Source organism: Thermobia domestica, chromosome 6 (genome assembly GCF_964235325.1).
Source record: "Thermobia domestica chromosome 6, izTheDome1.hap1.1, whole genome shotgun sequence".
NCBI classification, from domain to species: Eukaryota; Metazoa; Arthropoda; class Insecta; order Zygentoma; family Lepismatidae; genus Thermobia; species Thermobia domestica.
The window spans coordinates 239,327,716-239,351,710 of NC_137459.1; the positions used below are offsets into that span (position 1 = coordinate 239,327,716).

The 23,995-nt window shown below is 34.6% G+C and overlaps 1 long non-coding RNA gene across 3 annotated transcripts in view; it reads right to left on the reverse strand.

Moving 5' to 3' along the window:
• LOC145687769 (uncharacterized) overlaps positions 1-23,995 on the reverse strand; it is an 86,950-nt gene that overhangs the window by 40,063 nt on the left and 22,892 nt on the right. Inside the window, exon 3 of one of the 3 annotated variants that reach the window (XR_014131755.1) lies at positions 2,209-2,292. The exons of the other annotated variants lie outside the window; for them this stretch is intronic. This is a non-coding gene — a long non-coding RNA (uncharacterized LOC145687769). Of the gene's footprint in view, positions 1-2,208; positions 2,293-23,995 lie in introns of those variants that run through there. 3 annotated transcript variants of the gene reach the window in all.

Consider the following 23,995-nt stretch of genomic DNA (forward strand, 5'->3'; position numbering starts at 1 on the left):
CATGTATCATCCTATAGGCCAATATCTCTTCTTTCTGTAATATTAATTATCTGCGAAAAAATAATCAAAGACAGGCTACTTAAATTCACCTCACCTTACATCACAGTTCTCAGCACTTCTACCGAGAAGCTCAAGTCTCACAAACTTAAGTACTCTTATTTCCTGTGCAGTCAAATGTATGAATAACAATACTCAATTAGATGTTATCTACTTTGATCTCTTGAAGGCCTTTGATTCTGTCAGTCACATTCATCTTCTTCATAAACTCTCCAATAGATTTAATGTACATGGCAAATTTCTCTCTTTAATCACCAGCTACTTGAAGCACCGTAAACAGAGAGTTGTTCTTTCAGGGGTGACTTCTTACCCCCAACCCGTGATCTCAGGGATGCCTCAGGGAAGTGTACTTAGGCCTCTGCTATTTGTCCTGTTTATGGATGATCTCTACACGCACTTATCAACTCAACCTAGTGGCCTTCTGCTTTTTGCTGACGATTATAAGTTATACAGAGAAATATCGTGCCTCCATGACACAATTGCTCTACAGGAAGACATAAATTACCTTATAGGCTGGTGTGAAATGTGGCACTTGAAACTCAACAATAAGAAGTGTAACAGTATTACTATTACTTTGAAAAAGTCTCTTGTTCCCTCCACACACCCTGTCAATGATTCCCCTATCACACATTCTGCTAGTCATAATTATCTTGGTGTCATTTTTTAGTGAAAACTCACATTCTCTGACCACATTTCCTCAATACTTAAGAATTCAATGCGCATGTTGGGACTTCTTTACCGATTTACTGAGCTACGCACTGTTTCGTCATTAGCAACTTGTTATAAAACTTTAATAGCGCCCAAGATCGAATACTGCTCTCCCATATGGGCCATGGCATCACCTACACATCTCTCCAGACTTGATTCTATTTTTAATTTCTTTATCGCTATAGTCCGTTTCGGTGTTCCTGCACTTCAAATATTATCTAACAGGGAACTCTTGCGACATCTGAATATTCAGACTCCGGAAGTACGTAGAATTATCTCTGACCTGAAATATCTTCATAAAATAGTGAATGGAGATTTAAGATCGGAAATATTACTTCAGGAACTATCCTTACGTGTCCCTTCCCGCATCACCCGAAATACCCACCTATTCCATCTTGCCCGTCCTAGGTTGGAAATTATACAGATGTCTCTCTTATACAGAATACCAAACTGTTATAATCAAGTAACAACTATTGTGGACATTTTTTCGAGCTACCCAGTGTCTGAAAGAACAATGAAAGGAGTTTTGACGGAACAATATTACTTTTACACTCTTTTTTGATACTGTTCTATGTTGTTGTTATTGTTGTCTTGTTTTCTTTTTTTTTTCTTTCTTTTGTTAACATTTCCCTGTGTAAAATGGCAAATGTTATACTGTATTTGGGAATTTGTTCAATAAATAAATAAATATTCAAACATATTATTAAATTAAGTCCACAAAGGAAACTTTGACTGTAGTATCCCATATCTTCTGAATTCACCAACTAAAATATATCGCTTTCTTTCCTCTTTATGTAAAGAGCTTAATTCGTAATGCTTCACAAGATTAGGTCATCCACGCTAGTCCTTTAACAAAACACTGAAATTCATTAGTCTGTCCATTTTGTTTTTCACTTTAGTAACCATGACATGTTCAAAGACAAACCCAAATAAAGCGGGAAAGACCAGGATGGAGCCGGTTTCAGCGATAAACGTAACGGCAAATTTCATGCTCTGACGCCAGTTCTAACCGGAATAGTAATATCTCCAATGGTGTTTATTAGTTAAAACTATCAGTGAGGAAAGGAAAGCAAGGGGAAAACACGAGTTCTAAAGGCGCGTTGTCATGTCACTCGGCAAACGAAACGCAGTCGACAGATTACAAGGTACACTGCAGACTGCCCGACAGTTCTATTCTGTACATGACAACATTATTCAGAATAACTTTAGAAAACCTTGGTAGACGTCAATATCTCCTCCTGTTTAAAAGAGCATACATATATTGTCTATAAGATAAACAGTTTGTTGATATTATTGGATGAGCAAATTTTCGAACGATACAATTCTATATACACTATTGAAAATGATTTTGGAATATAATACCAATAATAATAAACAGGAAAGTTCTCAGTCATACATCACGCTAATCCTAATAATAAACAGTCATCTACTAGATGTCTCTACCTGCGCTATTGTTTGCATGTATAACAAAGTCCTTCAATAATTACGTATAGCATGGAGTTTTGAATGTAAGATCAGTAATTTAACCTGAAAAGGAGAAAGTTTAATTCAACTCAAGGATGAAAAACGAAATATAAAACATATAAAACAAGATAAAATTATTTTGTTTAAAAGATTTGAACGCTAGGAAGTTTTGGCACTCATTATGTCATCTACTGCACGTATGTCTAAAATTGTAAACTGACTTTTTTTTAGAGGAAAAAAGCATGGTTTCTTATTAATTAAAAGCAGGATTCAGAAAGAGTGAGTTTTACCAATGAATACAGTCAGAAATAAATGAGAGACAATACATGTTTGACTGCAACTCGATCATTAGTTCAAATAAATACTACATAGTTGATCACGTGCTCAAAATAAATATTTTTTTTCGTAGAATTACTTTTCGAAAATTAAGAAAATGAAAAAGAGATTTTCCAAACCTTCTGAATGTTCATCGTATGAATGTTGTATCTGCTAGTTCACTGAATCTACATTTCCGTGGGCCTACACTTGAACATGCTATCTTAATTATCGAAAGTCCTATTCGGAGATCACACTAAAAATCACACACGCAAGAAGCAAGCATTTGTTAACCACTATCATTAATCGGAAGTTTTCAATAACTTTTTTGATATAGAATAATCACACTCGATTCAATATAGATGCCTAAACTTGCCTCACATTATCATGATAGCAAATAAAGGGAATTTAGATTTTTTTCTTTTTATTCAGTGCATGATATTGAATGTGTTCTCAGATGCTTTTTGAATCAAATAAAAAGTTTATGAATCAAAACAACTTCTTAAATGTCATAATTTCAGTGCGTAATGATTTATTACAATAAGAAATATTCTGTCCATAATTTTGGAGATATTACCTTTTTGTAATACAATAATAAAACAGTAACAACCTTACAGTAACAGAAACACAACCCTACTTTTTCCTTTCTACACACGTCTAGTTGTACCCTTTTAGACTTCCGAACTACGCTATGCATAATCTCTGAAATCTTATAGAACGGCTGTGTCCGTCCGTCCGTCTATAGACAGGGATGAGAACAAAAGCCGTAAGTTTTTTCTTTTTTTATTTTTATAATCGAGAGGTGTTCCTTTTTTTTCGTAATTGATTCAGCTCCCCAAGAATAGGTTCCATCTCCTCCGTTAACCCTCTATCCAAACCAGAACTGGTTCAAATTAACTGTTTCTAGTTTCAATATTAACACAATGGAACCAAAACAGTAAGTATAGTGACAGCCAGTTTTCTGCAATCTATCAGCGTCTCAAGAAAATATACCATCACAATCCTCAACAATATATTGAAAAGAAAAGTGGTTGAAATTTACTAGTACTTCTGGTTTCAATACCGGAAACGATAAGATACATGAGAAACTTTTTTCTCAATCTATTCACTGTACCAAGATCAAATTTCATCTCATCCGTAAATCCTCTGTTCACCCCGGAAGTGGTAGAAAACAATCGCTTCCTGTTTCAACGATCATCGCCGTAGAACAAAACCGGTAATGGATAGCGACAATCAGTCTTAGCAATGGATTGAGCTTCTAAAGAGAACATTCCATCAACAAACACAATGCTCAACCAAAATCGTAAATAGCTTAAATGTTCCGGTTTCAAAACTTATTTTTATATACCAAAAACTGTAAGACATATGGAGAAGTCTTATTTTATTTTATTTATTTCTTGTGATCGATTCAACGTCCCAAGAGTAGGTTTCATCTCCTCCGTTAACCCTACATTAAAACCGAAAATGGTTCAAATTAATAATTATCAAATCTGCAAAAGAAATGGGGGTCCCTAGTTCAATGTTGTTTCCACCCTTCACCCAGGGTATCGGGAGCAGGTTAATTTTATCACAGGCGAATTTCCGCTCCAAAATATCTTTTTCCATATATAATTTATTTTTGCATCTGTTATATATATATATATATATATATATATATATATATATATATATATATATATATATATATATATAAAATTTTGCAGTCTCAAGTTAAAAGAACTCATCCTATGCCTGTTTAGACATACTTCAGTGTATATGTTTGCCACGAAATAAAAAATTCTACATAAGGACCATTTTATGTAGAATTTTATGAGATAAAGTTTTCCTCATAGACCCCCTAACTATTTTCTTCAAAACGTTAATAGTTTTCGAGCCTATTGAAAAAAATCATCTTTTTCCCCCATAAGAAACAAAAACCTGCTGCTCAAATCAAGGATAATTTGCAGAATATGCTGAAGACATCAAAGGTCCCCACAAAAATCCAAGTTGTTCAGAATTTTCTGGAAGTTCGGCCCTTTTATTTGTCTAATTTTGCTGGGCTAATAAGAGACAATCTAATCGTTTAGGGCTCAAAACTCACTCAACACTAATAAAATAATATATTAAGTTTAACTTCCTTGATTATCCCCTCTAAGGTAAAATAGGAAGATGATAATTGTAAGAAAAGAATTACACTACAAATAGATGGAGAAAAAGGAAGAACTTTCAGGAAACTAACGCACACGATGTTGTCTACCACAAATTTACGTAAGCTGGGATAGATCAATGACGCGCCCACACAGATGTGAGCGCTCTATCACTAACTAAGCCAACATTTTCATTCTCATCCCGTATGTGAGTTAAACCGAACGACGTTAGTCATAAGATCATAAAAGTTGGTTGGTAAAACATTAGGAATTTAACATGATTAATCAACAAATACTATGCAGTTTCTTGTATTTCAATCTCACACATTTAACAAAAATTACCATCCATTCAGACCAGTTTAATGATAGACATGTCTTATGATTTTATTCAATGTCCGGCTGAATACTCTCATATTAACACCTGAGTTTACAGCTCACGAAAGGTTGCATACAATAAAGTTTCTTTCACTTGGGCATTGTATGATCAGCACATCGGCTCTCATACCCTTTATTTTCATCCTTGTGAATAAATTACTATTGTTCAGTACTGGCTACGTGGAAACAAACGCTGAAAATGATTGAATCTTCAGGATAAATTATTTAAGGAAGTCTTTAAATAGAACATAAAACTTGAATACATGAAACCTTCATAGTTTTCTTCTTGATTTAGTTGTCAAGATATATCGTCAATAAGTACATCACCAATGTTGTTCATCACTAGTGAATCACTAGTAATCACTCGTGTTGTTCAACACTAATGTTGTAAGAGAGTGAAAATCAACCATCATCATCATCAATCCACAGCTAGATGAATGACTTTTGATATTCAGATGAATGATTCCGCAACTTCTATTCACAGCTACGTATCTTGCGCAACTCCTTTCCACGTTACTCCGCCGCAGTTTTCCTTGATTTCGTTACACGACCTTGGGTAAAGACGTCTCCCATGTCACTTCATGTCTCTTGATATGTCGCGTTCAGGAAACAAAGGAATCAAGTCAAGTTGTGGTGATTTTGAGCATATTTCATCTTTAACATCTTTATGTGCAGCTCTTTTCAGAGCTTAAATGGTCATGTCCACGTATTATAATTAACTGTTATAATGTAAAAAATAGTGTTAACTTTACAATGTATTTAATATTACCGTACACATTTTATATCTTTTTTCCTCACAACGTTGGCAATTATATATTATTTCTTTGTGTTTTGAACGCCCCATGCCCAATCAAAAAATCCTTCTGTCCACGTTTCTTTTTTAAATATGTCTGGTCCATTGTCACTTCAATGCATTTGTTTTGACAATAGCATATGCCACTTATGTATGTATACCAAAATAATAATAATAATAATAATAATAATAATAATAATAATAATAATAATAATAATAATAATAATAATAATAATAATAATAATAATAATAATAATAATAATAATAATTTCTACAAATATTTTGACTTCAGTAACGCTTAAAAATAAAATTGCACATGATACATCTTACATATGACAACATACACATATTTTTATCTTAATACATTTATTCAATGTACTTTGTATCTACTTTGTAGTTGGTGAATAAGATTCAATTCCAATGGATTCTAGAAAAAATATTTTAGTTGCTATACTTTAACTATCAAATGATATAAATCCTCCACTATATCCAATCATTCAAGCAGTATTTTGATTCAAATTAAATATATGTTTGTTTCCGTGATATAACCAAAACAGAAATATGATGGTAGGATATTGTTTCAACTCATTCACAGAAATGACGTAATATTAGTAATTTACTGCGTAAAGACACTTCGTTGACACAAAGTAAACTCAGATTTTTGTCTTTTGTTTTTGAGAATTATACCACCGCCAAGTAACTAATAATTGTTTACGTGGTGTTCTTCAAGATATATTCTGTTCTTGTACTAAGACACAAAATGAAATAATATATTCTTATCGAAAATAATGTTAAAATATCCTTGAGTTTGAGACAATTCAATTGTAGGCAGTAACTGGGCGCGTCAAGCGTAGTAAGTCATGATTTATCTTTGATCTAACCTAATTTGGATGTGATGGTAGCATCAAACTTAATAATTTCCAATATTATATTATACTTTGATGTTGAAGACCACGCCCAGTATTCTACACATTGTGGCATTAACACATGTCAGATAGGCAAAAAAACGATTTGCTTCTTTTCCTTCACCTCGAGTCACCGATTTGCTTTCATTCTTGATTTTTTTTTCTTTCAATATTTTCCTTCAGATTACAGTAATTAAACATTTGTATCTATATTATAAAAGAGAACGTACAAATCCTTTGTTCCCTCATCAAGCTAATACGGCTGAACCAGTTTCTTTTATTTTTGGGGGGTTATTAGGATTTGGACCCTAGATGGTTTTTATCATATCACTTTAATTTTTAATTACCAGTGTCTTGAGATAATTGACCATTCAAGTGTCCATACGTACAAATCCTTTGTTATTAGTTCATCATAGGTAAAAATAAACGTATTTATATGCAACCCGCATGACCGTGTCACTCGGCGGGTTAACATAAATGACAGGCGCTATAATGTTAACATTTACTGCAATTTGAAAGCGAAAAAGTAAAAATTATCTAAGTAACAAAGTTTATTGCGTTCCGGGGTGACCGCAGCGAAGCGGGGCGGGTTAACATAAATGACAGGCGATATAATGTTAACATTTACTGCAATCTTCTATGGTTTTTATCATATCACTTGAAAGCGAAAAAGTAAAAATTATCTAAGTAACAACGTTTATTGCGTTCCGGGGTGACCGCAGCGAAGCGGGGTGAACGCTGCTAGTATGTTATAGTTGAATAATAAATGTGGATGGTACTGTTATTTTTCAATAAGATTGAAAGATTTTTTTTTAAGTCAACATTTCCCAGTTAAAAGAGGTGTGAAAAAGATAGTTTTCTTCCTTTCCAGAAAGTATTTATTATTATTATTATTATTATTATTATTATTATTATTATTATTATTATTATTATTATTATTATTATTATTATTATTAAAACGCCGTTTTTAAGAAACAACGCTTGTGTGTATGTGTGCTTCTCTAACAGTGAATCTACATTTATAATTACAAAATCAATTTATATTTTAAAATGAACTGGAAGAAAAGGAACATAATTTCCAATGCATGGGCAAAAGCTGTTTTGAGATGCTGTGACAGATCAATTAACATCTAAATCACTGATATACCTCTATCGATAAACCAATGTGTGGCATTGTTATCAAAGTCAGCTAAACGTTCCAGTTAACACATTGATACACATAGCTTCAGTTTTATTGACGCCTATGTTTTACGTCACCATGGCAAGCAAAAATAGACAATTGCCTATAACTGTCAAAGCCTAGCAACATGCAATCGTAAAGCCAGTATAATATGATAGTAACTGAGTTTTAAATTCTCCATTTAAAAATGTGTTTAGAGCATGTCAAGTTTCAACGTAATACACTCCACATCTCCTAAAATAGAAGCTTGGTCTTAGCAGGCTGAAAGAGAAACCTCACTTAACAGACTGTTGTATCTAAAACACACTTTTAAGCTCATTCCACTCTTATCGAATCCCAAAGGCGAAACAGAACTGCAGACTATTTTTGTCCAACACAAGTAGAAATGCAAACACGTCAGCCGACTTTCCCACAGGTATGCTCAATGATAGCGCCAGACTGCATCGTGATTTCGACGGAAATGTTATTCAAGTGAGCCATTTACACTCGCCCTGTTTACAGTGAAAAACTGCAACGGAGTTCTGTCAGCTGAGTCAGAGACACATGTTTAGTGCGCAACACAAAAGAACACCTCGGCTACAACACAGTATTACCCAAATTAAGGTCTCTAAAAACAAATCTGTAGAAAAATACACACCACCGGAAAAATCTGGTGAGATGTATATATATATATATATATATATATATATATATATATATATATATATATATATATATATATATATATATACAGGGATTTATTTGTAGCCAGGGATGTCTGGGAAGATATTTTCCCATTTTCTTAGGCTATATAATCTGTTTTAAAGTACAATAATTCAACTTAATGTTTTAGTAGCAATTTCTTATATATATATATATATATATATATATATATATATATATATATATATTAGTTTGTTTAGCATAATCGAGCTATGTTGATCTTTATAAATTGTTTCCTGAAGAAAAAAATCTTACAGCTAGTACCACTCCTTATTCTTAATCTGAGTAGCATAATAATAAAAAAAAACAACGATTTCAGTGATCAGTGATCAGTCACTGCACTTATGAATTTGTAGCTTCTTCGTTGGCAAGCACGTTAAAAAGAACAGAAGGAAATGGATATTAGACTATATTTTAATAAAAAAAAAAGCTCCAGATGGAAAGATGCAAGTAATTCTGGCACACAAAGTAAGAGGTTTTCACCTGAAGATAGTGCAACGACCGAAATCACATTACAGACATCTTATCAGAAAGACGAAAATGATTTGGGGCATAGTGTTAATAATGATGAGGTTATTTCTGGTCCCAGTGGCTTGTTCCCTTCCATATGTGATCAAGAAGAATTTGTGAGCTGGAAAATTAAACGACTGTTTCTAGGTACTAAATAAAATACGGATGATATTCGCGTTGTGTATGCTATATGTGCTTCCGTTTGTGAACACTGTATTCATACAGAAAGAAAACTGCCTGTGAAAAATGCATTGTGCAACGGTGTTACTGCAAAAACAAAGTGTGGAAAATCTATGATCACGAAAAGTCTATTGCACACAAAAAATGTTTGTCAATACAGTGGAACCTGGATAATTCGAACTTCTGTAATTCGAAAACTTCTTTATTTCGAATTTTTATCTTGGTCCCTAGAATTTTATATACAAACAATGCTAAAAATATCATGGTTAATTCGAATTATAATCTGGATAATTTGAAGTTTTTGCCGTGTAAATCTAAAAGGAGGTCAAGTCATCGGGTCGGATTTTCCAAGAAATGGATGATGGTACTGTAGCAGGCATAATACAGTGTTAGAGTATGTACGTACGTATTACATTACAGTATTTTACTTCATATTGTATTAACCTTTGTTTTTTCTAGTTTTACAATGAGTGTATGTAAAACACTTATTATTAGCTCCAATAATGGTCTTTATGTTAAAACCTGAAGTTTGATTGTTTATTTCAACCATTTACAAAAAAATTCTAATTCGAATTTTTGTATAATTCGAATTTTTCTACTAGTCCCTTGAGATTCGAATTATCCAGGTTCCACTGTATCTGAACAAACGGATAGGGAAGAAATAAAGGTTTCATTGTCAAATGCAGAAGACAGGTTGAAAATTCTGAGTGAAATTCGTTTTAAAAAGACAACTGCAATATTTAGAACTGCCTATGTTTTTGCTGAAAATCGTCTGTCGTTTGCCGTGCACACACATCTTACTAAATTGCAAGAAAAAATGGAATGAGCCTCGGACTAGTTCTCTACTCCAATGTTGTGTGTGCAAATATTATTGACTTTGTGGTTACAAAAATTGAGGAAAAACTGGCCGAGTATCTTGCGAATTCCGATAAAATTTTCGTGCTAAAGATGGACAAATCCTTCTGATTGTGTATACCCGTACTGTAGTTAATCAGGTATGTAGCACTATGTTTTTAGGTCTGAGTTACAGGCAAGAATAGGCAGAAAGGTTTGTGATTCCGTGATTAAAATATGTGAAAGCATGAATATTTCCAAAACGTATTACGAGAAAGATTTAGAACAGTTTGTACTGATAGCATAAGTAACATACAAGGCGAAACAAATGGTGCTGTCCCTTTCTCCAGCGAGAATTAGACACCAATTTATTCGCAATTCATTGCATGAGTCATAAGCTGGTACTGGCTCTTCACAACGTTGTTAATACGATTTCATATATGGTTCATTTTCAAAATCTTGTAGAGCAATTATACAGTGTTTACTCAATGTCCCCGAAGAACAGTCGAGAAATCAAATTAATATCAGAAGCATTAGGTATTACCTTCCATAATATTACTAAAGCTTTTTGTTATATACGGCTCTTCTTACCGTTCAGTAGAAGCATTGTGGAAGTCCTACGCTGCGCTAGTGAAATACTTTCGAGAAGCTTCTACAAATTTGCGAAGAAGATTTCAGCAGCGTACAATATTTTCGGGTCAGTACGTAATACTCACTAAGTGAAATTTTGTTTGTGAAATGTCCATGATCCGAGATGAGCTGGAACCTCTACATGTCCTTAGCCTGTTTCTACAAGAAAGGTACAGGCAATAAGCAAAATTGAAACAACTGTAAGTATTCTGGAAGCGTTGAAAGAAAAAGAGGGCATTTCCATGGAAGAATTAAAATGCCAGTTTGAAGAAACTGGTCAGTTTTGTGGAGTCCCACTTCCAAACCCTCAGACAGTTCTCATAAACTTTTATCGACTAGACATTACTTCTTTCAGTGCAGATAAATATGCCGTCAGCTGGATAAAAAGTGAATATCATGCTGCTACCAACAAACCAACTGGGAAAAATGCGGTATCCGATATAAACCTACATCTTATTGCTTCACTATTCTCAAATCAGGTACGGTGTGAAAGTATTATTTATTTCTGAACATAGTGTTAGATAACATACCGTAAGTGAGTAATTCAACTTAACTCAAAGTGAACCTATTTAAAAAAAATTAGGTTTATTGTTCGGGCGAGGAATTTGGTCTTCAAAGACCAAATTAGACCTGACTAAAGAATTACTTGTCATAACAAAACCGTTTTACGTAGGAGTGTGACACTTGTTATGACAAGTTGTGCAGGTTGCAATATAACTATAGGGCTTTTTCTTAATGCTGCACACTTGTCCTCAACAGTAGGACGAAAAGTAGCGAGGTAAGTAACGCATGTAATCTAATCTACCTAATCAAATCTTTTTAAACTTTCCTACCCGTATTTTTTAAAAAAGGTGAAAAAATGAAGTTGGGGACCACCTATCAGACTAGTAACATAATTTCAAAGTAGGTAGATTTAAAAATAACGTTGTCCCAACCTGTCTTTAAAGTTGTTCTGTTATACGGAACACAATCTTGCATAAATGCCCCCCCCTCTACAAAATCCGCAAATAAATCACTATATATATATATATATATATATATATATATATATATATATATATATATATATATATATGTAATAAAACTTCCTTTCGTAACGTTAAAATTACCTTAGAGAATATTCAATAAAATTAGAAATCGTGTCGCCACGTTTGGCCTAATCCTCGTTTCGCCTAACCAATTATCTGACACTTTTATGACAGATAAATGATAAGATTTGTGTCCGCCATTTTAGGCGAAAAAAGGATCCTCGTTTGGCCTAATCCTCGTTACGCCTAAAATGGCGGACAATAAGAAAAAATCGTGGAAATTCAACTAGAGGGAAATTATATAAGAGAAAATTCCCTAGTATATAAAGAATTAAGAAATGCAAAATATATAGATTAATATTATATTAACTATTTTCGAGGAGTTAGGATTACCAAAACTCCTTTATGCACTTACTAGGACCATGGATATATACGAATATATGTAAGTAGGTGAATAGCAAAACTCGTTAAATTCACATTTTAAAATTTGTGACAAATCGAGAAAAAACTGTTTAAACACACCATAATTGTAAAATAACATTAGAAACTAGAGAACATTAAAAAATTAAGAATAATGTGAGTGTTGCTCTGTCGAAAGCTGTATAATCACACTAGTCTGTGAATTGCGTTATTGAAGAAAATAGTTTGGATTTTCTTGCAGGTTTTGCGTATGTAAATGGAAATAACAGCTTTTGCATCTGGACGAGCGGCCATTTTTGTTGAGGCTCCAGATACAAAACCTATCAAAAAGAAAGGGAATCAGAGTCAGAAATCGGTATTATGCCTTCTAAAATATTGGGGGGGGGAATGTATTATCAACTATACATTGCACAAGATTGGCACAAATGAATACGGATACATAAATGCTACATTAATTTTGTTCTAAATTGAAAACAATGGATCCAAATGTGCAAAAAATTGAATTATGTAACCTCCTCTCCATCGTCATCTACTAAATGGAAATCCATATCGTCGTCGTCCTCTGGTGCATCACCGTTTTCTCGGTTTTCTATTCCTCAAAAACCTCTGTAAAACTTGAGCTTTGAGCTGCTTTCAATCGTCAAACCCTTCGTAACTACAAGCGGAGTTAATTATACCTATCCGTATACATTTCTAAATTGAATGACTATATTTTGGAAGAGTTTGTAACCTTTTATGGACTAACATAGGGTGAATATTAATTTGCCAATTATCACAATATGTGAATTTGAAATATAGCAAAACAAAATGTGCAAACGTTGAGTTTGAGCAAAACAGTGGCAGAAAGAAAATCAGAAATGGTAAATAAGTGGCAAAATTTTTTAACGTGTTGTACCAGAAGCATGTTATAATTTTGAATGATAATTGACACGAGACATTTTAAGAAAGAGGTTCTGCTGAAGCTGAAGAGACCGTTTAGAGAAGAACCTAATCCAACAATGTTCTGTTCAAAGTAAAGAGTTACCCTGAAATACAAAACAAACGACTTTTAACCATAGATAGTCCACTCACCTTGTCTTTTTGGCTACATTTCGTTTCCAGTTTCTCGTGTGTCTTGTATGTTTTCTAGACAATTTTGGTGTTGTATGGTAAAAAAAAAAAGTGATCATCGCTACTTAAGAGTATCGTTTTCTTTCGATTTTGCGTGCATTTGTCTAGTAATTATTAAAAAAAGCAAATAAGCACAGAAAAGTTGCACGAACAGTTAGGTTAAGAAGTATAGTGTCTCCATTTTCAGTCCAGGGTGCGTGGTGGCTCAGTAGTAGAGCGTTCACCTCCGGTGCTTGGGATCCCTGGTTCGATCCCAGCTCGCGCCATGTGGACTTTGTGGTGGACAAACACCGTGCTCGTGAGTTTTCTCGGGGTTCTCTCGTTTCCTCCCACTTTCTTCATTTCATTCATTTCTCATCATCACCGTCTCCTTTAGCCTAACCGGCGTAACCGTGGGACGTAAAACTGAAGATTTCATTTTCTTTTTTTTTAATTTTCAGTCCAAAAATTAAAAAAAAAATAAATAATGAAAGCACACACTTCAAATTCTGCCAAATAAAATTTCGAATGATTTACGAAGAGTTGCAATAAATATTCAGATTACTAAACTAATCCTATACAGTACGAAACCTCAAATTGTTTGAAATATGGAATTAACCGGGTTTGATTCTGCATTTTTCATTAGGTTATTTGCAGGTTTGGGATTTAACAGTTTATGAAACTGAATATGGAGAAGGGATTTAACTGGTTTTGCATCTGTATTTCTCAGTTCTTCACATAGTAGGGAATATTTTTTTTTCGAAAAATTTCCCTCCAGTTTTATCTCCACGATATTTTTATAGTCCACCATTTTAGGCAAAACGAGGATTAGGCCAAACAAGTATCCTTATTTCGCCTAAAATGGCGGACATAAAGCTTATCTTTTATCTGTCATAAAAGTGTCAGATAATTGGTTAGGCGAAACGAGGATTAGGCCAAACGATGCAAGATCATTAGAAATGGTTAATTCGTTTACAAATCATCGGCGGCTTACGCTCACCATAATGATAGAATATGGTAATTTTATAGGCCATAGAAAGCATATCAAATTTATGATTGGGATCGGAATCGGATGGGATAACAAAAAAAAAATCATGTGAAAAAATTATTTTTTAATTCAGAGAAACGAACTTAAAAAAATAAAAAAAAGAACATGTTAAGATTCACGCCCCGCGCCATTCAAAATTTATTTTTTGTAATAATAATTTCATACTTATCACATTATTGAACAAGTTAAAGAAGTGTTCGCAAGTAGCAATTCAAAATACACAGAGATGTTCACAAGTTATTATTCGCTCCAGTCAATGCTGATAATGTGAATCAAAATGTTGGATAGGCAAACATGCATTTGATATCCAGGTATGATGTAGATCTAACCCATTCACTGTAATCTCAAGAGAAGTATATATGTAGTCGTAGATTTTAATGCGAAACACTTGAATAAGTTCTTAAGCACAACAGTTACTGCAGAGCTATGGATTACCAGATTAACCACGTCCAACTACAGATGGTGATCAGAAAAATGGAAACACCTGTAGTTGGAAACACGTCAGATGTATGGCTTGGCAGTGGTGTCGTGGCGCCCGCAGCGCCGGACCGCTGGTGGTGGCGTGTTAGGTCGGTCTCCATACTACGTCAGGCGCAGTGGAACAGCAGTGTCCAGTGGCTGCAGCAGACGGAGGTAGTGGAAAATGGGAGACCTCTGAGATTTTCAAAGAGGGCAAATTGTTGGTGCGCGGATATATGGAGTGAGTGTGACGGCAGTGGCTACTGTGTTAGGTGTGTCGCGTGGGACAGTGTCGAAGGTGATGACGGCCTACACAACACACGGGAAAAACCACATCGGGGAAGCGGAACAGTGGGCGGAAGAAAATCATGAGTGACAGGTCACGCCGGGTATTAAAGCGCATTGTCACGCAGAACCGTCGTGCCACTGCGGAGCAAGTAACGGAGAAACTCAATCAGCACCTCCCCCCCCCCCTGTTTCGACAATCACAATCCGCCGCGAATTACATGACATGACCTTACGGGGTCGTGTTGCAAGGGGCCAAACCGCTCATCAGGGACCATAACGCTTTCGCACGCCGCAAATGGTGCCGCGACCATGCAACTTGGACCGTTGATTACTGGAAACGTGTGATATGGTCGGATGAGTCATCCTTCACCCTATTCCCAACCACGGGCCGTGTTTATGTGTGGAGAACGTCCAAAGAAGCTTATGGTCTGCAGTGTCTCCGCCCAACTGTGAAACATGGCGGCGGCTCGGTGATGCTGTGGGCCGCCATATCATGGTTTTCATTGGGTCCTGTGGTCATACTTAGCGGACGAATCACTGCCAACGATTATGTCGCAATTTTAGGAGACCACTTGCATCCTATGGTCCGGATGTTGTTCCCGGACAATGACGCCATCTTCCAGGATGATAATGCACCCATTCACACAGCTGGCGTTGTTGCAGCGTGGTTTGAGGAACATCGGGATGAAGTTCAACACCTCCCCTGGCCCGCCCAATCCCCAGATCTGAACATAGTTGAACATCTGTGGTCCGTCTTGGAAACACGACTCCGGCGACGATTTCCACCTCCATCCTCTCTCACAGCACTGGCCGATGCCCTGCACGAGGAATTGTGTAAAGTTCCACTTGCTACCATTCACGACCTCTGTTCCTCCATCCCACGTCGCATCAAGGCTGTTCTGAAGGCGAAATGTGGCCCGACACCATATTAATCTGGCAAGATGCAATTTCGTTCAGGTGTTTCCATTTTTCTGATCACAATCTGTATGTAGTGCGTGGACAGAACACCAGTTCTAAACTCCATTCTCTGGCATCTGACCTTCTAAGCCAGAGCTCCGCGAAATCTGCGAGCCTCAAGTGATTCCCCATTTGCCTTAAGATGCTGGGTTATTGCTTAAAATTATGTGCTTCCACTGAGATCGAAGCTGGAAATATGCATCAAATGTAAGCGTTCTAACCATTCAAATACATAAAATAAATTTCAATGCAGTGGCTTCGATAACTACTTCGAATTACAAAATATGTGGGATCTCCTATGGGGAGCAGTATATTGCACCTCAAAATAAAATAAAGTCAAAAGTTTATTCAACATAACAAATATATATACACATACATACACACACACACACACACACACACACACACATATATATATATATATATATATATATATATATATATATATATATATATATATATATATATATTATTATTATTATTATTATTATTATTATTATTATTCATAAGTGTTTTTATTAAGACGAATATTCGGACCCAAGAGGAACGGGAATGAGGAATGGCGGAAACTTCATAACGAGGAGCTACATAATTTATAAGGTTTACTCAACATTGTTAGGGTCGTCAAGTCTAGGAGGCTTAGGTGAGCAGGTCATGTAGCTAGAATGGAAGAAAGTAGAAATGCTTTCAAAGTCTTGGCTGGAAGACCAATCGGAAAACGACCATTAGGAAGACCTACGCGCAGATGGGAGGACACTATTAAGATGGATCTCACAGAGATAGGAACACAGAGTAGAAACTGGATCCAATTGGCTAAGGATAGAAGCCAGTGGAGAGCTTTTGTGAATGCGGCATTGAACCTCCGAGTTCCATAGGCCATAGAGTTAATTAGTTAGTTATTCATAAGTGTCCATTTTGAATTTCAACTTCTGCAACCATTAAGGAAAGTGGGTAATCCAGTCCCGTAGCAATGGCTCAATCCCCTGCAAGCACCTTCAGTCCCTGAAACTTTCAGTATTTGTTAATATGTATATATGAATGTAAAGCGAATTCATGCCAACCCCCAAATATGATCACAATATCATGCCGTAAGGTTCTGTCTACGGGTCTGCGGCACTCTCCTACATACTGTATTTTTACAAGAGCTTCAGAGTGTATGTCAGTTGATTTGAGTACCATTTTCTCTATAAATTACACAAATGGATTTAAAGAATTGTCTTCATTCAACCTTCTTAAGGTAATTTATCGCGTAGATGTATAGCCACTTTTAATTTGTACATACCTAGATATTTAATTTTCAAATTTGAGCTGCATATGTATTGTTTTTCTTTTTTTTCTTTCTTTCTTTTTCTTTTTCTTTTTTTTCTTTTTTTTTGTAACTTTCAAATCACAATACTTCAAGTTGGAAACTCTGTACCGGGATTTAATCACCACAAAAAGTTTTTTTTTTTTTTTTTTTTTTTATGGTCGTTCCAAAAGTACCGAAATAACGTTCCCATGTAATAACTGAAGCTTTGAAGGTCGTGAAAGATGTGAACTCTATTCTCTCTTGTTTGCTTTTAACGACACCGATACTATTTTATTTTCTTTCTGATCAATGTTCTGTTGCTTGTGGATGTTGATACCATATGTGAACAGCAGATGCAATCCAAACTCTGGGTCAACACAAAGAAGAAGGTAAAATGACATCTCAGTTTCATCATGAAACTCTCTCTCTTTTAGATCCTTTATAATAGTTCGTATTAGATTCCAGCCTAGCGTCTCGAAATTGTAGTTTTTGAAATAACTTTAGCAAAGTAGTACTTTTATACGAACGAACACCAGACATAAGGAAGGTCTATTTCTGGTAAATTAAAACTGTCATCTCAATAAAAGACAACCCAGTCTCACTTCTATTATATATATATATATATATATATATATATATATATATGTGTGTGTGTGTGTGTGTGTGTGTGTGTGTGTGTTCTAGGTTCTTTTACTTCAATTGTTGAAATATTAAATTTCTTGGTTCTGTTTGTTATCAACTGTGTATGATTTATTTATTTTATTTATTTATTTTCTTTTATCTTATGTGCCTGTTAATTGTCCATAATTTGAAGTAATAGTACAAAGTATGTATTTTCCCTATATTTTCAGAAATATGAAAGAAAATAATGCCAATCTATTAGGAGGATTAATTTGCAGTTCACTTTCATCTACAGTCAACCTTAGTAAAAATCATCTACAGATCCTAATTGACGCATTACAATCTTAAAGTCAGTGGCGTAGCACACTTTTGCGCCCCCCCCCCCCCGCAAAGTATGGAGAAGGGGCCCTAGTTGTAAAGCCGATAGAAGAAAGGTTGAGGTTCTACTTCTTTAAATCTTTATTCATCGCAAGACTTCGGGGCCCCCTATACCTCGGGGCCCCCCGCATTGCGGGGGTTGCGGAGGCAGCTGCTACGCCACTGCTTAAAGTGTAAGTATTTCATTAAATAAAGAAGAAAGCAATTTATTATGTATTTACATTAATACTTAATTAGTCAATTTACCTAAAACTATGAATATTTATGTTGAATCATTAGTACAATTTTACCCTAAATATTTATCCGCTTGCTAAAATTTCACGTTTAGGATAATGGAAGTTGTTCTCACTTGTGGTCCTCTCGGAGAAGATCAATCTCTTTACATCAAAGGAAATTTATTATATTGAAGTGAAGTTAGGCGATAACCAATGGAACTTACGTAAGTTGAGTTACCAAATGCTGAACCTCACTGAAGCTCATCCACCTGCAGTCAAACGATTAATCAAGTGGCATAGTTGCGTGAAACAGAGAAAGATAAACACGAGTTGTTTTCAATTGTAATACTTAAATATTTTGTTTGGTTTTTCAAAGATCTCAAATGATTGGATCAACTTTTTTTCATGGCTCAATATCAAATTAAAAGAACTCAATTGTTATCAGTAACAGAGTTTTTCTCTAAATCTGAAACTTGCAGGCTCAATATTTTTTTATTTGGTTTTCAGTTCAGCGTTCCTTACAGCAGTGAGGCTATATAAGACGTGGACATACAGTTTGGCGTGGAATCCGAACCACACAAGCTCGCGCCGAGAATCGAACTTGAGTCTATCACGCCAAACGTGCATACGATAACCACTTAGCCACGATAAGGTTCTTGTAGGCTCAAGACAATTCATTGGTCTTGCCAATTGGGCTGCTCTTGAAACGTTTTTGAAAATTGAAGTTCAGATGTCTTACTACATGTACATCACACTACATTAGCATAAAGAAATATACCAAAAGTTGTCAAATTCTAACATCAGGAAGTCAAATAAATGTTTAACCTTTTCCGCACAAGGTGGGGTTAGTGTCTCAAATCTTAGAATATATGAGTCGTAGCAGATCAGTCCTAACGTCCTTGATAGCTGACAGTCGAAGCTAGTAGCTGTGGAAAAAGGTGTTGGAGTTATAATCATACATAAAGTGTTATACATGTTCTGTGAACTTTCCGCGGCAGAACTGCGCTACATTTACAGTTCTATTTCTATAAAGATACAAATACCAGGAAGGCCCGTGGAGAAATGTGTGATGTCTATGGTCGAGATATCTTATCAAACCAACAGCCAAAAGAGTGTTCAGTCTCTTTAGTTCTGAAAATTTTGATGTCCAAGATGCTTCTTTCTATCAATGGGGGACCAAGGACATAAAAAATGGAGGATATTCTGGCAGAAGTTGAATAAGAGAGACATATAAGCAGTCATTACATCACCAATGACCTAAACATCCATCAGCAAACAGTATTAAACCATTTGGAGAAAGCTGGCTACAAAAAGGAGCTTGACTTTTAGGTGCCACATGATCTGACTCGAAAACATTTACACTGACACCCAAGAAGGTTATATTATCCTTTTGGTAGAATTGAATGGACTTTGTACATCACAAACTGCTGACTATACTCTCGGCAATTAGCGCGAGTGAACCTAGTAATTAAAAAAAACAATCAGTATTGGTCAAAGATAAAAGATGGCGGACACTAACGACAGACCGTGCATATTTTTAGCGATCCGTCAGAAATTGAGATAACTTAGCTGGAAGGTTTCAAAGCGTCCAACATATGACTCAAACCTGACACCGTCAGGGTATAATTTGTTTTAGTCTCTACAAAACTCCCTGAGTGGCATTATGTTAGTTTCAAAACAGAGCTGTGCAAATCACTTGCCACAATGTTTTGACCAGGAACTACAAACGTTCTACAGCGAGAGCATTATGGTGTTGCCGGAAAAAATGGCAGAAGTTTATCAAATAAAATAGTGTGTATGTGGTTTCATGTAAAAAGTGCAACTCTTGTGCAATATGTTCGTAATCAGTGCTTCTTGTATTACGCAGAAGTTCTTCACAACATTCCTGAAGCTTTGTCATGCTTTCTTCTCCATTTGGGGTATGGCATTCTCAAAATGTGGGGCGTTGAGAAGTTTTCTCACCTGTGGACTAGTAAATATACCAGCTGTGAGCTTTTAGATGTTCATAGTACTAAATACCTTGCATATGTACTTAAAACACATACCGCCCTTATCTGGAGTACGAACTGTTTAATGCACCTAACTTTATATGTAGGGTAGTGAGTGATTTTTTTGGACGCTACACGGGTGGTTCATATTCACGATTCTTCACGCCAGGTGACAGAAATTTTTGAGATCACCATTTTTTCCTAACCTAATGCTCACCCTTTGCACGACTGTCCCATTCGGAGAGATAACGAGAATGTTTGGTGTAGTCTGATTGAAATACCAGCAGCAGGTCTATATCTTTAAAATTGCCATACAGAAGCCATTGGTCTTCTTTGTGGTTCACACAATCTAGCAAATACTTAACATTTTCATATACTGTATCTCTTTCATATGAATAGAACGTGCAATAGAAAATGACCCAACGATATGGCCATTGTGAAGTAAGACGCCTTTCAACTTGATTTCGATGAATCGATAAAAAGTCTCCAATCAGAAGCATTGTAAGTCACACCAAGCTATTCTATAAATCCTTGGTGTCACGGCAATAAACTATTGATCCATGTTCAGAAAAAAAAAATCATATTCTCTTTAACTATACCAAGAGAAAGTTCTCCCTGGTGAAAGCCAAGACATCGTAGGACTCACCCATAGTAAAATTAATGTCAATCTCCTAGCAATTACCAGAAAATATTCATATTTTCTAGTAGTTTTTTTTTCCTATAGACTTACGCAATTTTTCCACTAAACCTTAATTTTTGAATATATCGAATTCTCAAAAAAAAGGGGGGAAAAAGAAAAGAAACTTATGTGATAGAAAAAAGAACTGATTACATATTTGAAATCAATGTAAAAATCCTGTTCAGAAAACGTTATTCGTTTGAAAACATTAGAATGCATGCAGAGCAGTGCAATTTCACAAAGCTTTAGAGCTTTAGTCAACATTCAATTGGCTATGGTTAAATCGAATCATGAACTATGTAGTCATATTCGTGGCGTGAAATTTATACAGGTATGGAATTCAAGGCTTCCGTTTCATGTAACCACCCTCAGGATTTCATTCTCAGAATTCGTGGGTAGGAGTTGTTTCATATTTCACTGAATATTGCATCAGCATTTTATATATATATATATATTTCAACTCAAAAACTAAAGTTAAGAATAATAAACAAAGAATTGAACAAATAAATATTACGATACAAAATTACAAGCCCTGGTGGTACAATAAATTAGTTTATTACTATACAGACAATATTAAATATCAACAACGGCTAGGGCTAACACATTTATTTCTAGTCATACAGAACGCGATACCAAATTCGTTAAAAATTGAAAATAGAACAATTTTATTTATTAGATTATACATTTTTCCGTATTGCTTGACTTGTATATCATAACTCACTTTCCATCTACAGCATCCACATACACAATAAATATTTTTGCCTTCTTGTTCTCAATGGCCAGCAACTAAAACGTAATTATTCGACAAGTGTGTCCGTTATGGTCTTGAGTAGAAAATGTTCGTTGCGTATTTGTTTCGTTGTTTGTTGCTAATTGTTTCTGACCAAACGTTATAGGTAAATAAACAAATAAATCCATCAAGAAGCAGTTGTAATTTCACTTCATTATCGTGCGAACATTTTGCATACTAAGGACAAAAGGCGCTTGCTTACAGAAACAGAAAGATAAATAAACAGAAAGATAAATTTATCTTCTCGATTGTTAAACAAGTATCAATTAAAAAGTATAAATAAAATGCTGTAGATGTTTGCATAATTAAAAAAAAAATCATTAATACATTTCGAGATTTTGATTTTCATGAGAGGTGAGTTTTGTTATTTGTTTTATAAATAATTTTTAGCCTTATATATATATATATATATATATATCCAAAAATATATACCTTCAAAATTCATTCATAGTAAATAATGTACTAGTATCTTCGTTGCCATACTGTACAAGTGTAGCAAGGAGAAAGACATCTTGAATTTACAACAATATGTCCCTGTTTTATCGCATTTCAGCTAATTGTTTGTAATTAAGTGTGAGCATGGGTGAAGTGGAAAGTTTCACTGTACAGAAAATGGGCGTAATATACACAACATTTCTTCGAAATACCATTGTCAGTTAGTTTGGTACAGCTAAATAATCAGGACTACTTAACACAAATTACTCATTTCACAGTTAGATCAAGGAGAAAAAACATTCTCCACCAAGTTTTGTTTTCATTGTATTGGATTATTTCCAGTGTTTGTGTAATACAAGGCTTTTTAAGTAGTGCATATTAAGGCCCAACACATATCCAGTATTCTTTGAATCCAGAACAAATTGTAATATATATATATATATATATATATATATATATATATATATATATATATATATATATATATATATATATATATATAAAACTCTGGACCTAGTTGAACATGTGTTTCTTTTTTAAAACATTTATCCCCATAGGAAGACAAATAAAAAATACATGAAAAAATCGTGTGTAACAGCTAGCTAGTAATAAAATCAATACCTTTCGCTTATAAGGTACATTACCTAAACTTCTAGTGTATTTCTAGCTTCACGTTCAGAAAATGTACACTAAATTTAACTCCATACCAAAGTTCTATTATACGCATCTAAATTATATTTCTTATAGACCCTCAATATATTTAAATTTAACTTATTCTCTTCTGGACACAAACTATGGATTCTGTACACCATAGAAAATATGAAATTACATTTAAATGCATATAACTTTTATACGTACACTGAGAACAATTAGGAAAGATACCATTCCCAGTGAAGCTACATATGCCTTCGGTACCGCGTAGAACTCTATATTATACCTCTTAAATAGAATCCATGTTTAAAATAAACAATAAGCTCTTTAAAAAAGTGACACTTCACCTGTATAAATCTGCAATTATGCAACAAAATTGTGTAGTTTGACCACTCAAGGCTTAAAAAAGTCACTATATGCAGTTTTCCGCTTTAAAAAAAATATAATTACGGAAGTTTTTTTTAAGAAACTTTTTTTTTTGTCTCAATAACCTAATTCTACTTAAAATTGATATTTCTGATATAATAATATTATATTATATAACCAATGGGATACATACCAATGCATGTAGGTATATTCGGTCTTTGCTGCTTCAAAATATACTAATCTAATCAGTAAAATATTCTGGAATCTCACAATGACTATTAGCTACATATAATCACGTGTTGACTCTATGAAATTGACTAATAACATAAAATGTAAACAAATTTATGTACAAAATTGATTATTACATGAAATATATAATTCCGTTTTGTTGTTAAACCGTTGGAAATCAAGGAATAAAAGCTTCTCATAAAGCTTCTTACACAGTAAAAAAAAGAAAGAAAAGGAAATCTTTCAGTTTAGCGTCCTATAGTTCAGTTTAGCGTATACGATTATGCC